At 37.0% G+C, this 14,293-nt stretch overlaps 1 pseudogene; it reads right to left on the bottom strand.

Moving 5' to 3' along the window:
* Positions 1 to 7,048: 7,048 nt before the first annotated feature.
* On the bottom strand, positions 7,049 to 13,717 carry LOC144295204 (N-lysine methyltransferase SMYD2 pseudogene; annotated as a pseudogene).
* Between the last annotated feature and the right edge of the window lie 576 nt (positions 13,718 to 14,293).

The raw sequence follows: 14,293 nt of genomic DNA, 5'->3' as shown, positions 1-14,293 counted from the left end.
AGGGTAGAATGGCTATGCCAGGCTAAGATGTGCAACCATACCCAAAATACATGGGATTTGTTTCCTTTAGAGAGCACAGATTCTGTCACCAGCTAGATCTCAAGACCTGCCCCCTACTGCCCACCTGCTTGTACTCACTAACCTTTGTCTTACCTTTCGCCTTTTTCTCTTTCTGGCCCTTCTTTCTGGCTTTCCCCTAAACTCAAAGAAACCTGAAACCACCTCCCAGGTGATGGTGAACTGCTCTGATAAAAATCTCCGAAGGGCCCAGACCACCCAGACTCTTTGAGCTAAACCTGACTTAGCGCTGCTCAGGTGGACCACAGAGTGACCTCCAGAATGACCTACAACCACCTTTACCTCATTATAATACTAAACTCTCCACCCAGGGAGGAACCTCAGCCTCATCTATATAACATGTCATGTATTGTATAGACATGTCTCCTTGAGGTTCATGTGAGACCATACGCCCACCTCTACCTAGGATAACAAGGCTTCCCTATCTAAATTCACCCTAACCCCAAACAAAAGGAACCCACTCTCTCTCTCTCTCTCTCTCTCTCTCTCTCTCGCTCCCTCTCTCTCAGAGTCACAGCTTTGGAAGCCATTCCCCCGATCTCCTTATTTGTTTCAAATTAAAGTTTTCTTCATGTGACAGCCCAACCTGGTGCAGTTTCTGACTCACCAAGGAGCAAATTCACTGTTGGTTCAGACACAAAAAGGAGACCATATGCTGGGTGACAAAACAGAGAGAGGTGTTTATTTTTCCAGAGAGGCATTCTCTCATCTGTCACACTCCCAGGAGCAGTTGTGGATGGTGACAGACCAAGAACAGACTCCTGGTGGTCAGAATCTGAAAAATCAATCTGTCCGTGGAGGAAATCAGCCTATGAACGAAGCAGGGAGATCCCTGATATACCTACCTAGCGGATTAGTGCCTGTCATTAAAGGGCAGCTTCACTGCACCTTCAGTTTATAAAACAGGAATTTTTTTATTGTAGGTAAAGTTGGATACAGACAGACAAATTGTAGTGTCACGTGCCAGGATATAAAAACACTGGATTTAACTGGGGAAAAAATGTACAAATCTAGGCTTAGAACTACAAGCCATATACTCTGCATTCTCTCATCATCACAGAGAGGTCTGCAGAAATCAGCTCCATATGCTGGGGACACACCTCAGTCCCCTGCCCCCAGATGAGGGATCCTCACTCTACCCAGTCTGAAGAGATAATCATGATCAGTTTAGAATATGGAGTATAAATAGAAAGGATGTAAGCACCAAACAACCGGAGTATAAATGCCAACAGAGCTGAAGTTTGTCTGACAAGGCCAGCTGCCGTCACCCCATCCCTGGAGGGGGACTGGCTGCTGGAAGGGAAACCCTGTTCCTTCTGGGGTAAGAGGAAGCCTATGTATCTAATCAAGCTCCTGAACAACTTTCCATTTCCCTTCCAGTATTTACTTTGTCATTTAGCTTTCAATTACAAGTTCAAGAAGCACCATATTCAAACCTGACTTGGTGAAATAAATATCACCTGAAGACGCTGGACATGGAGCAGAATAGAGAAATCAGAGAGGTTGTCTTCCTTTTGGGGAGTGTTTAAGCTTTCACTGCCGTTCAGGGTGTTGGTTATGGGATTGTTGGTAATGGGGCTCAACCATTTCTAGAACTGGGAGAGTAGAATGAAGGCAGGCAGTAGGGATCAGGATCTGTGGTATGCTGGGCAGTCAAGGCATGACAAGGTGTGGGTGTGGTCAGTGGCAACTGTTGTTTTGGCTGCCCCATAGGATCTCTATGAGGTTTTTTATCTCCATCCTTCTCCTCCTGCCAGGAGGCTCAAGAGGCCTAGCTATTCCTATTCCTCCTTCCTGTAGACACAGTGATTGAGTTATTCAGAGGCTGACGTGCAGCCTCAGCAGCTCCAGTCAAAATCACTGTAAACTGGAACTAACTGCAAAATGTATATTGTTACATCCCCACTCAGAACTTTATAGTGACTTCCCATTAGAATTAAATGCAAACTCCTTACCATGGCCTGTAACAGCTGCATGATTTGATCCCGACTTCACAGTTTTCCTCCTCTGTTCCTCATTGTCTGCTGTCCTCAGCCCCTGGTGTCACACACCAGCCCTCCTGGGTTCCTCTTATAATATGTCAAACTCTTTCGGTTCTCTTCTTTTGGACACGTTTTGTTGTTGTTGTTGTTGTTGTTGTTGATTTTTTTCTTTGGTAACTTTTAAAAATACAATTTCAAACTTGCAGAAAAGTTGTAAGAATAATAAAATGAATCCCTGTATACCAATCATCCAAATGCATCCATTGCTACATTTTGCCCCATTTGTTTTTTATTCTCTTTTTACATTTCATATGTGCCTTTTACTTAAACCATTTGAGTGAGGCATTATGCATCTTTACCTCTGTTTCTGCCCTAAGAATAAGGACATTCTCTTTCAGAACCAGAACGCAATTATTAATCAAGGCATTTAACACTACTACAACACTACTATGTATTCCACTTTCCATACTCAAATTTCACCAATTGTCTCAATGATAGCCTTTATGGTAACTTGTTTTCCACTCCATTATCTCAATATTTCATTGTTATATCTCTTTATTATCCTTTTATCTGGGGAGGTTCTCAGATTTCATCTTTCTTACTCTCATATACATCACAAATATGGGCAGCCTCTTTAATGGCTTTCAAATATAGTCATATTTCCGACATCATGTGACTTCAGACTCTCAGAACTTAAATATGTCTTTCTGAAGATTGTTCTTCACAGGAATTTTTATGTAATCTGAAAGACCATGATCATAATAGCAAGGTCGCAGGCCCCTCTCCTCAGAATACCCTCCAGGAAGCATGTCATTTGTCCTCTTGTCAATGCCCGGCTCATGCTCTTTTTTAAAGTCTGGACTACAATTATATTTCATTCGAAGGACTCCTGGATGCAGCAGTCTCTGCTGCCAACAATTAGGTGCCTATGGAATCACCTCAGCGCTGCTGAGCCACCTCTCTCACACTACCTCTAACTGCTGTAGTTAATTCTCCACTTGATCTTAGCCAAAAGGTGGAGAAGCAGTAACTGCTGTGACTCTCAATTTGGCTGTACATTAGAATCACCTGAGCTGCTCTTAAAACTGCTGGTGCCCCATGCCAATTCCATAAGACTCTCTGGAGAGGTTCAGGTAGAGTTACTGCTCTCTGCTCTCCTTCTTTGCATGGATATAAATTTTGATTATATCTTTTCATCACAGCCCAAACCAGGTTCTGCACCTGAACTTTACCGAAGACAGGAATAAGTAAAAGGCATTAACACATTAAAACAAACAAACAAACAAACCTTACCTTAGGCTACTTTATATGGCAGCTGTCTGAATTCAGGCGCCCTCTGTCAACCTCATGGGGCTTTTGCAGGGTGCTACCATGTGTAGCTTCTGGCCTGCCTCCTTGTATCAGAGAAAGTATCTCTCATATGAGAGAGATAACACTAGAATAAGTTGGCCTCCTATATGTGTTGTAATTTTTCACTATTCATTTCTCTTTCCAAAAAGTTCACAGATTTTTTTTACATTTGTTCATTCGACCAGTATTAATAATTAGTTAGTAATATCAACCAAATTTTGCTTTCTGGTTCCTATATTTGAGGTCACATTTAGAAAAGTCTACCAATGTAAGACTATAGCATTATTAATTTATGTTTTCAGTAATTTTATTATTTCAATTTTTAATAGCTAAAATGTTGATCCATCTGGAAATTGTATAATACATGGAGTGGGGTAGGAATCTACATTTGTTTCATTTTAACGTTGGGTCAATTGTTACCCAAAAAAGTGTTTGTCAAATTCATTCTTTGCTCACCAATGTGGAATATTACTCTTATCATATGCAAAATTCTTAAACTACATAATTTGTTTCTGGATTTTCTCATCTCACTGTCTTTCTCTTCCTGTGCCAACATCAAGCAATTCTAATTTTAATTGTATAGTTGACTTTGTGCACTTCCTTTTTTAAGAAAAAAAAATGTTAGTTCTTCTTTAATATTTAACTATTAACCCTATTAAGAGCTCTATTAACTTTAGAGCCACTTTGGAAAGCTGGAGTTTCAAGGCAATTGTACTCTATTTGTAGATTTGAGAATTTACTTCTTTACAATATTAAGACTTTGCACCCCAGAACATCTGCTTAATCAAGGCTTCTTTTATGTTCCTCTCCTCATTTTGCAGTTTTCTTCAAGAAAGGCTTCAGCCTTTTTGTCAGATTCATTTCTAAGTATTTTCTAATTCGATTTGGCGGGGGGGGGGAAGAAGAGTAAAGACCTTAGTTTTCCTGTCTTAATTTCTAGAGATGATTTTATGCTCTTCAGCTACAAATTCTCCTATGCCGTGGATTTTGAGGATCCTAAACCGTGAGGTGGAAAAGAAGACTATTGTGCACCAAAATACTAAATACTTGCATTAATGAAGTGGTGTTATAATTTTTTCCTTCAGTAGTTTCTGAATTTTCTTTATCTTATCTTCATATTTTAAAATGTATTTAAAATGTGAATGACGAATCTGATAAAAACTAAAAACTCTCATTCTTTCCAATCATAACTTCAGTATATTATGTGTAGCTATGAGCGTTAACATTTTCTAAGACATTTTTTTTGTTAGGCATCCCAATTAGATTATAAAAGTCCTGAAATTTTTTCCTATACCTCTTACTTTTATCTTTCATGGCGTCAAGGATTATGGAAATAGTAAGTGCCCAGCAAATCCTTCCTCAGTGAGTTTATCAGATCAGTTGAATAAGGCAAAAGATTGGCGGGTGGGAGAACTATAAAATGTGATGTGGGATTTCAAAATAACTTGTGTATTACCTTGTTTTGTTTTGTTTTTTTTTTAATGTGGTTCTTGTGTGTATGTCCTCATCCCCAACTAGACTGTAAGCATCTGATGGATAGGAACTGCCTCCCAGATTCCCTACTTTTATGTTCCAGTTACACAAATTTGAGCAACATCAGAGCCAGTTGAGTGAATGTTACTAAATCCTAGATTGACTAAAAATAAAATCTCATATGCTAAAGAACCAAACCAGCATCAAATAAAATGTGAAACACAGAACAGATAATATATTTACATTCTTCAGCATGCATTTTTACAGTCTTTATCCCATTTTATAGATAGCTGAAAAGGTTCCAGTCCTCTTCAGGAAAGGATGTTAGCAATGTAAGCATTGGGGCAGGGAGCCATGGGTAGTGGTCCTCGTGTTTTATTACATTGTAGAGTGCAAGAAAGTAGAGAAAGTACTTATAATGTAAAAAAGAAAGGTATAGGCAATAAATTTAAGAAAAGTTAGATACAGGGGATCCCTGGGTGGCCCAGTGGTTTGGCGCCTGGCTTCAGCCCAGGGCATGATCCTGGAGACCCGGAATCGAGTCCCACGTTGGGCTCCCTGCATGGAGCCTGCTTCTCCTCTGTGTCTCTGCCTCTCTCTCTCTCTTTCTCTCTCTCTCTCTCTCGAATAAATAAATAAATAAAATCTTTAGGAAAAAAAGAAAAGTTAGATACAAATGTATGTAGATGGATCACTTCTTGGTTCTTGTTCTGAGCCTGGTAAAGTGAAGGTGACGACTGAGCAACCGTTAAATAATAAACAGGTATCACTTCCTGAGGTAACTCTTCCGTTAAAGTACTTTTCCTTTAAGAAAAAATTTAACGTGTTGAGATATTATAGATTCAATTTTCTGCGTAATTACTTTCCCCCATTCACATGAATAATCAAGTTAGCTACATTTAACCTAGAACTAGGTAAACTCAAAATGTCATTAAAAAGCAAAGTCATTATTCTGAAATACCACAAGATGGTGATGTTGCTCCATTTAAAATGTCTAAACCCAAAACAGAAACACTGAACTTTCTCCAGAGACCTTAAGTTTTCTTTATCAAAAAATTAAGATTTCAAGATTATCTGCGTTTCCAAATAAAAGAATCATGAAGAATCAAAACCATCTATGTTATAAAATTCTAAGAGTGATTTCCACTTTACATGTGATTCAGTGGAGTGTGAATCATGTCTTTGTCTCTCTGCGGGCTGTATGCTTTTGTCTTGTGTGGAGCTTCAAGGTGTGTGTGTGTGTGTGTGTGTGTGTGTGTGTGTGTGTGTGTGGTTTATCTTCCAGATGTCTATTATAATCTTTTCCCTCTGTTCCCTTGTTGCTCTATATGTATGCCTCCCCTGTGGCGATTCTGTGTGTCACTGTTAATTGTCTCTCCCATTAAATTTTGTCTAATACACGATTGCAACCTCAGTGTCAAATAAATGTGTGTGTGCATTTGTCTTGTGAACAAAGGTTGGTATGCCATTTTTTTCTTTCTATTCTTCATCTCTTCTGTTTTTTCACTAAAAAATATTAATACAGCAGTGGTATCTGGATACTCTATAGCTATGATAAAAAAATATTTTTTTCTTTTCCCTGTTCTTTGGCTCTCCTTTCTCCTTCTATCTCTTTCCATAATATTCACTAAATGTTTGGTTTTTAAAAATTAATTATCAAATTGAATTATGAAATAGGGAAACATTTTATATATTTTACATGTTCCCGTGGGGGGGGGATGTGTTCATGGATTTTTTTTTTTTTTTTTTTTTATTCCTCTGGAGGCCTTGTACTTGATATAGAAAGGGTCTCCTATTCAATTGATTTATGTGGTTTATGAACACGGATTAAATAGAAGAGAAAAAAAATCTAATTTGGATCCATTATATCAGTCAGAAACAACTGTCTGGAGAGCAAATTTAGATTGTTTTTTTCTAAAATGTTTCTACAAAAGGCTTGGCCACCTATTGATTGATTTTTTTATTTTAATCTAACATAGAGCCAAGTTGCCTAATTCCTATCATATTCATGAAATAATGAAATATTTTCTCTTTACAAAGTAACTGTATCCTTCTCATCATTCCTATTCAACATCATTCTGGAAGTCGCACTAACACAATAAAACAAGAAGGAAGTAAAGCATACAGTTTGGGTAGGAAGAAATAAAACTGCCTTTGCTCACAAGTGACATGAATACTTTTATGCACAAAATCTGAAAGAATTGACCAAAAAATTATTGGAACTAATTAATGATTCTAGAAGGTTGCAGAATACAAGGTTAATAAAAAAATTAAAAATTTAAAAATTAAAAAAACAATTTCTTTCCTATATACCAGCAACAAATAATTGAAATTTGAAATTAGAAACATAGCACCATTTACATTAGAACCAACCCCCAAAATTAGATATTTAGGTATAAGCCTAACAAATTAGGTATAAAATCTATGTGAGGAAAACTCTAAAACTCTGATAACAAAAATCAAAAAGGTCTAAATAAATGGAGAGGTATTCATTGCTCAAGGAGAGGAAGATTCAATATTGTCAAGATGTCAGTTTTCCCCAACTTGAACTATACATTCAGTGAAATCTCTCAATCAATATCCCAGCAAGTTACATTATGGATACTGACATACTGATTCTACAGTTTATATGGGAAGCAAAAGAATCAGAATAGCCAGCACAATACTGAAGGTAAAGTGTTAATTCTTACACTTAGTATTACAATTCTTATTGTAAAGAGTTCTTTACAATAAGAGAATTAACACCACATGACTAACAATAAAGGTATAGTTACCAAAACAGTGTGGTGTTGGTAAAAGAATAGACAAATTAATGAAATAAAATGGGGAACTCAAAAGTAAACCTGCACAAATACAGTCAACTGATCTCAGACAAAGGAGCAAAGACAAATATACACAGAACACTCTTTTCAACAAATGGTGCTGGATCTACTGGACATAAACATGCAAAAAATAAATGTAGTCATGGGCCTTACACCCCATAAAAAATTAACCCCACATTTTTTATAGACCTAAATGTAAAATTAAAAACTATAAAACTTGTAGAAGATAATATAGTAAAAAATCTAAGTGCCCTTGGGTTTGGTGAAGGCTGCTTTAGATATAACCCCAAACTTATGATCCATGGAAATAAGCATTGGTCGTTTAAACTTCATTAAAATGAAAAACTTCTGCTCAGCAAAAGACACTGGTAAGAAATGAAAATCCACAGAAAATGTTTTCAAAACACAAATCTGATTAAAAAAAAAAATTGTATACAAAGTATGCCAAGAACTCTTAACTCCCAACAATAATAGCCCAATTAAAAAGATAGCAAAATATCTAAACATGAATCTCACCAAGTAAAACATATAGATGACAAGCATATGAAAAGATGCTCAATAGCAAATATAATTAGGGAATTGCAAATTAAAAAAATAAGACAACTGCATACCTATTAGAATGGTTAAATCCAAAACACCGAGGGTATAGAGCAAGAGGAACTTTCATTCATGGCTGGTGGAATGCAAAATGGTATAGCCACTTTGGAAAACTGTTTGACAGTTTCTTACAAAGCTAACCATAGTCTTACCACATCATTCAGTAGTTGTACTCCTAGATATTTACCTAAATGAGTTGAAATTTTATGTTCACACAAAAACCTGTGTACAAATGTTAATAGCAGCTTTATTCATAATTGCTCAAAATTGGAGGGAATCAAGATGTCCTCTATCAGGGGAATGTATAAACTGTGGTACATCCATACAATGGAATACTATTCAGTCCTAAGAAGAAATGAGCTATCAAGCCATGGAAATACGCAGGGGAAATTAGATGCATATTGCTAAGTAGATAAGCCAGTCTGTAAATGCTGCAGTGTGTGATTCCAACTACATGACATTCTTGAAAAGGCTAAATGATGGAGAGTAAAGAGATCAGTGGTTGCCAAGGGTTCAAAGAGAGCAAGGAAAAAAGGGAGTGATTAAAAGATGGAACACCTGGGGCACCTGAGTAGCTCAGGCAGTTAAGTGTCACACTCAATTTTGGCTCAGGTCATGATCTCAGGGTCATGAGATGGAGCCAGGCTCCATGCTTAGTGAGAAGTCTGCTTGAGATTCTTGCCTTCTGCCCCATCTCAAATCTACCAATCAATCAATCTTTTTTAAAAAGAAAGGAACACCAGATTTGGAGGGCAGTGAAACAATTCTGTATGACACCATAATGGTTGATACGTGGTGTTATGCAGAACACTTAGAACTATACAACACAAAGAGTGAACCCTAATAAACTGTGGGCCTTAGTTGATAATAATGTTTCATTATTATAACAAATGATTATAACAAATGTGCCACACACTAAAGGGAGGCGTTAATAATTAGATAAACTGCAAGGAGGCAGTGGAGAAAAAGTTTTTGAGAACTCTCTGTACACTCTGCATAATTTTTCTTTAAACCTACAACTGCTCTAAAAATAAGATCTATTAATTTAAATAAAAACAGATAACGATATTACATATTATGATACTTTTTTTTTACACCATTACCTTTTTATTCTCTTTTATCATTCAGGTTTTTTCAGAACATTATAGTCTGCATAAAGGGAAAGAAATCACATTTTAAAAACTCAATTTGTCCAATTTTTAAACTCAATATATGAAACCATGACATATCTCTTAGGAATAAAAAACATTCAAAAATTATTTTGGGGGACACCTGGGTGGCTCAGCGGTTGAGCATCTGCCTTTGGCTCAGGGCATGATCCCAGAGTTCCGGGATAGAATCCCACAGGGAGCCTGCTTCTCCCTCTCTGCCTGTGCCTCCTTCTCTCTGTCTCTCAGGAATAAATAAATAAAATCTTTTTTAAAAAATTATTTTGGTATTAAGATTAAAGATTAAGACCAACTTCCAGGTAAGTCAAGTGTTTTCATTCCAGTGATTTTATAGAAATGAGATAATGATGTGTACGATTTGAAATACTCAAATCCTTGAAGATCTCTGCCCTACCATTTAAATAAAAACTAACATGTTGGCATAGTTTCAGTGGCTTTCAATTTCCTGTTTGATTTCAGAAATGTACAGATGATCTTTGGCTTGAGCTACTTCCATTATGACAATGGCCTTCAGGGCTTTCTTTCCTGCAGCTTTCATTCCCAGGCCCCTGTATAGCCCTCCCAGCTTCAACTACAGGGAAGCCACAGTGAGGGGATACAGAGGATAATGTTTAATGATTTTTCTGTCCATATTGCAGGGCTCCTTCCCAGTTGTGCATGTACAAGCAGACACTCATGACCTGCAACATGTACACACTGCTCTTCTCAAATCAGTGCGCTCACAGATCTCCAGCAGCTCACTACAGGATTTGTAGTGCTTTGCCCTCTGGAAGTCCTTGATGAACATTGTGTACATATCTGACCATGCCTTGGACAGTTTCTGCCTTTGGAGGAATGGCTGAGCTTCTGGATTTCCACCTTGGCCTTACGTTGTCTTTGGTGGTACATTCCTGGCACCATCAAGTAAAGAAGGAAGAACCTCTTAACCAATCTTCCTGTCTTCTGTTGGGTACAGATCAATGTAGATGGTAAAAACCTCCTCTCCAAGGTTGATACTCTGTATACTCCTAACATCTGCCAAGGTCCCCTTCTGGGCCACAATGACATCGGGGCAACCTCAGGGAATATTGCTGATCCCAAATGAGAAAGATCTTCATCTTTGAAGATGAAACCATTACAGTTACCTGGTGCAAAGAGTACCAACAAGCTATCACTGTCAGGGACTTGGAGGTGCTTGGAGTGAAAGTGATGAAGAGCACCAATGTCATTCCGAATTAAGTCCTTCTTCTCATTGTCTGATTAATCCAGATGTGATTCAAACTCCTTCATAGCTAACAATTTCTCTGAAGGATTTTTCTCTGGGTGGATTTTCTAGCTGGCCAAAATCCTTGCAGTTAGTCCTACAGTCTCCAAGGGATTCCATTTACCCCCAAAAACAACATTCCAGCTTGTGCATAGGCCAATCTTCTTTCTGATACTCCACATGGTAGTAATATGCCTACCTGCTTACATCTTCTATATCTGTACAGTAGTTTTTCCTGGCGAAGCAGTACTTGCAGTGGTTGCCCTGTTCCTTGACCATGAGCACCTAGGCACATAGGCATATGCCTGGCAGGAGAAGAGCAAGTCCTCCACGTGGAAGGGTTGCCATCGTCTGCAGCCTTCATGCTGGCAGTGGGGTGGGACTGGTGGGGCAGGTGCTGAGGGACACCTGGCATCTCCCTGCTGGGAGTGGTGGCTCCCTGCAAGCTATTATTAAAGAAGTGTCAGATCTGTGGGGTGGGGGATGGGGGGGCAAGCTATAATATTTTTAATGCCTATTCAGAGCAGATGTGTGAAGCTAACTGGAGCGCTATTATAACATTGTGAGTTTCAAAGAAAACAGCATAAAATGCATATATCTAAGTGGTCTAATCATCTAATAATGCACTTACTGTGTTTTAAGAGATTTTAATAAGACCTTTTCATTAACTGTGGGATCCAAGATCCTATTGTTAGATGTAGAAAACTCTAGCGAACATGAGATTAGTATTGAAGATGTAGTTAGGACCCTAAATTCTTTAACAAGGGCTATCCCAATTAGACTTATGCATATACTTTTTAAATTTTGGCAAATAAATGATGGAATGAATGAATGAATGTGTATGTAGGTTGTATAACAACTCATGCCTTAGTCCTTTATATTGATTTCTGGTTTTCATCTACAGCCAATAAATGAAGTATGTGATATTCATTATTCCTCCTCTTGACTCCATTGAGCAAAAGATAATCATAAGCCTCAACTACAAATTCTTTAATGCACCTTGACTAAAAATTTTAATAGGAGTCAGAAGATGTATATCTCAGCATCTGAATTAGAAATTCAATGGAAATCTATTACCATAGATGTTTTAAGAATATAAATCTCACAACAAACCATTATATGTTGTTAATTAGACAAAAGAGAGGTTTAGTAACTACACAAGTTGTCATAAGATACTAATCAATGTTATTTGCACCATCAGAATTTGAGGTTTGTTTCTAGATCTATTTCTTAAAAATGGCACAAAAATGCTGTAATATTGAAATTGTTTGATTAGAAAACCAAAAATTGCTTTGTAAACTTGAGCTTAAAAATAGATTTTAGGGATTTCCATTTGTTAGAAAACTTATCATAGAAAACTGTTATTCACATAAATTGCAATCTATGTTGACATAGGGGTTAATTTGATCTTAGTTTATTATGACCTCACTGAGATAGCTCAAATTAACTAAAGATTATGTAGGTTTTCTTGAAATTAGAGAAATAGCTAAATGTTGTAAAAATTAATTTTATAGATAAAAATAAAATGTTTACAAGTTTAAAATACAACTCAAAGCCTCAAATTACCTAAATTGTTGGATATACTGATCTAGATGGAACAAAGGAAAATGGCCTTACTTGGAAATGTAGAGTTGATATTTATAAAAGGTTAGACTAGTGATAGAAATCATATCAGGGATAAGACCATTCAGGGATTATGTGGCAAGGAAGAGCAGGGTAGAGGAGCTAAGAGAATGCCAAGAAATACCTCCAATTCCAATAGGAAGAAGAGTCTATAAAGGAAAATCAGAAAGAATGGCCAGGTTAGTGTTGTTGAAACATTACTGAACTTCCACTATAATTTCTTCCATTTTACTAATCCACTTCCTTTTCTCATATATTAAAATTGCAAAATAATAAATGAGAATCAGTGCGCCGGGCATACTGATTCTCCATCTAGAAAGGTTATGTGGTATGTAGCTAATCATACCAAATAGAAAACAAGCACAATACAGTTTTTTTGTTTAATCTCTTACTAGCTGCTTAACCTTAGGTAAGTTAGTAAGCCTCTCTATGCCTATTTCCTCTTCAGTACAAGAGATACAATGACGTATACTACCTGCATCATATGGTAAATGTTCAGTGAATGATATCCATTATTATTGTTATTGTAGCATAGTTAGTAATTTTAAATGGACAAGAGAGAAAAGGTCAATCTCTTGTCCTAAATGCCAGAAACAACCACAAATTCCTGTGGGGGGAAAAAAAAGTTTATACAAAGAAAGGCACATTATTTGGTGTCTAATTCTTTCTGGATTTCCCTTAATTTTTTTTTATATTCCATAATTGGGTATATTTCGATGGCAAAATGTGGTTCTTTGAAACTAGAGAAGTTAAAGAAAAGACTAACATTCCAAAACTCACAATACTTACTGTAAAAACAGATCCCCAAGGGTTGAAAACAGTATGTGGTATGTAGTAAGCACTAAGTAAATATTCATTGAATGCGTAATTGAAAGCTTCTGAAAACATTTTTATTTCTGTTTGGTAATTTGATCAGTGCTTTCCTTATAACCCTTCAATGTGAATGAATCATGAGCCTCAGGATTGAAACAGCATCTCATCCAACAACCAGTATAGTGACTGAACCCCTTTGCTATAGTTTAGTGATCTGGCAGTCTAATCACAATTTTAGCTCTACTAGTTATAGAAAACCATATACTTCAGGGGGAAGTTCACCATGTCTGGAGACAATTCTAACATCCAGTTAAGCCTTTTATTGAGCCTAATTCCCTGTTGTTAGCTGATCCACAGGGAAATAAAATAAATTGCTCTTTAATGCTAAGAGCAATAAATAGTTCTCTTGCTAAATACCTAGTACTTAGAACAATTTCTGGCATATGTTAAGTCTTCTGTAAATATTCATTATTATGTTGTTAATGTACATTTCATTAATTACTGGTTGATAATAAGCTACTCATAGCCTTTTCTACATTGGCTCCCACAAACCAGATTCTTCTCCATCCTACACATTGTATGTTGAGCAGATGTGGACAAAAGGACACCACCAGTCATCTTTAACAAACTATTTCACTAGATTTTTATTTTAAGATTTGATTTATTTATTTGACCGAGAGAGAGAGAGCACAAGCAGGGAGAGCTGAAAAGAGAGAGGGAAAAGCAGGTTCCCAGATGGGCAGGGAGCCCAACATGCGGCTCAATCCCAGGACTGCGAGATCATGACCCCAGCCGAAAGTAGACCCTTAAACTACTGAGCCACTCAGGTGCCCCTATTTCATTAGATGATAGAATTTATCAATCATTCACGCTTGGATTTATTTCCTTCAGTGCATTTTTTAAAATGCTCTTAAATGTTACAGAGTAGGAAAAGGTGTCCTAAATCTGGTAAACAGAAAATAAATGTCATGTCTACTTTTATTTTGAAGCTTTTGTGTACTGTGCTTTTTAAAAATGCTATGTAACCTTGTACATTGTTATGAACTAACAAGAAATATGTTGAATCCTTGAAAATTAATTTTGACTTTAGAATACCTGCAGGGCTTTTTGTCAAGCCAAATCAGGTTCAACCTAGTTATAGCC

This window comes from Canis aureus, chromosome 23, assembly GCF_053574225.1.
Source record: "Canis aureus isolate CA01 chromosome 23, VMU_Caureus_v.1.0, whole genome shotgun sequence".
Lineage (NCBI taxonomy): Eukaryota > Metazoa > Chordata > Mammalia > Carnivora > Canidae > Canis > Canis aureus.
This window is presented reverse-complemented; position numbering and strand designations above follow the sequence as displayed.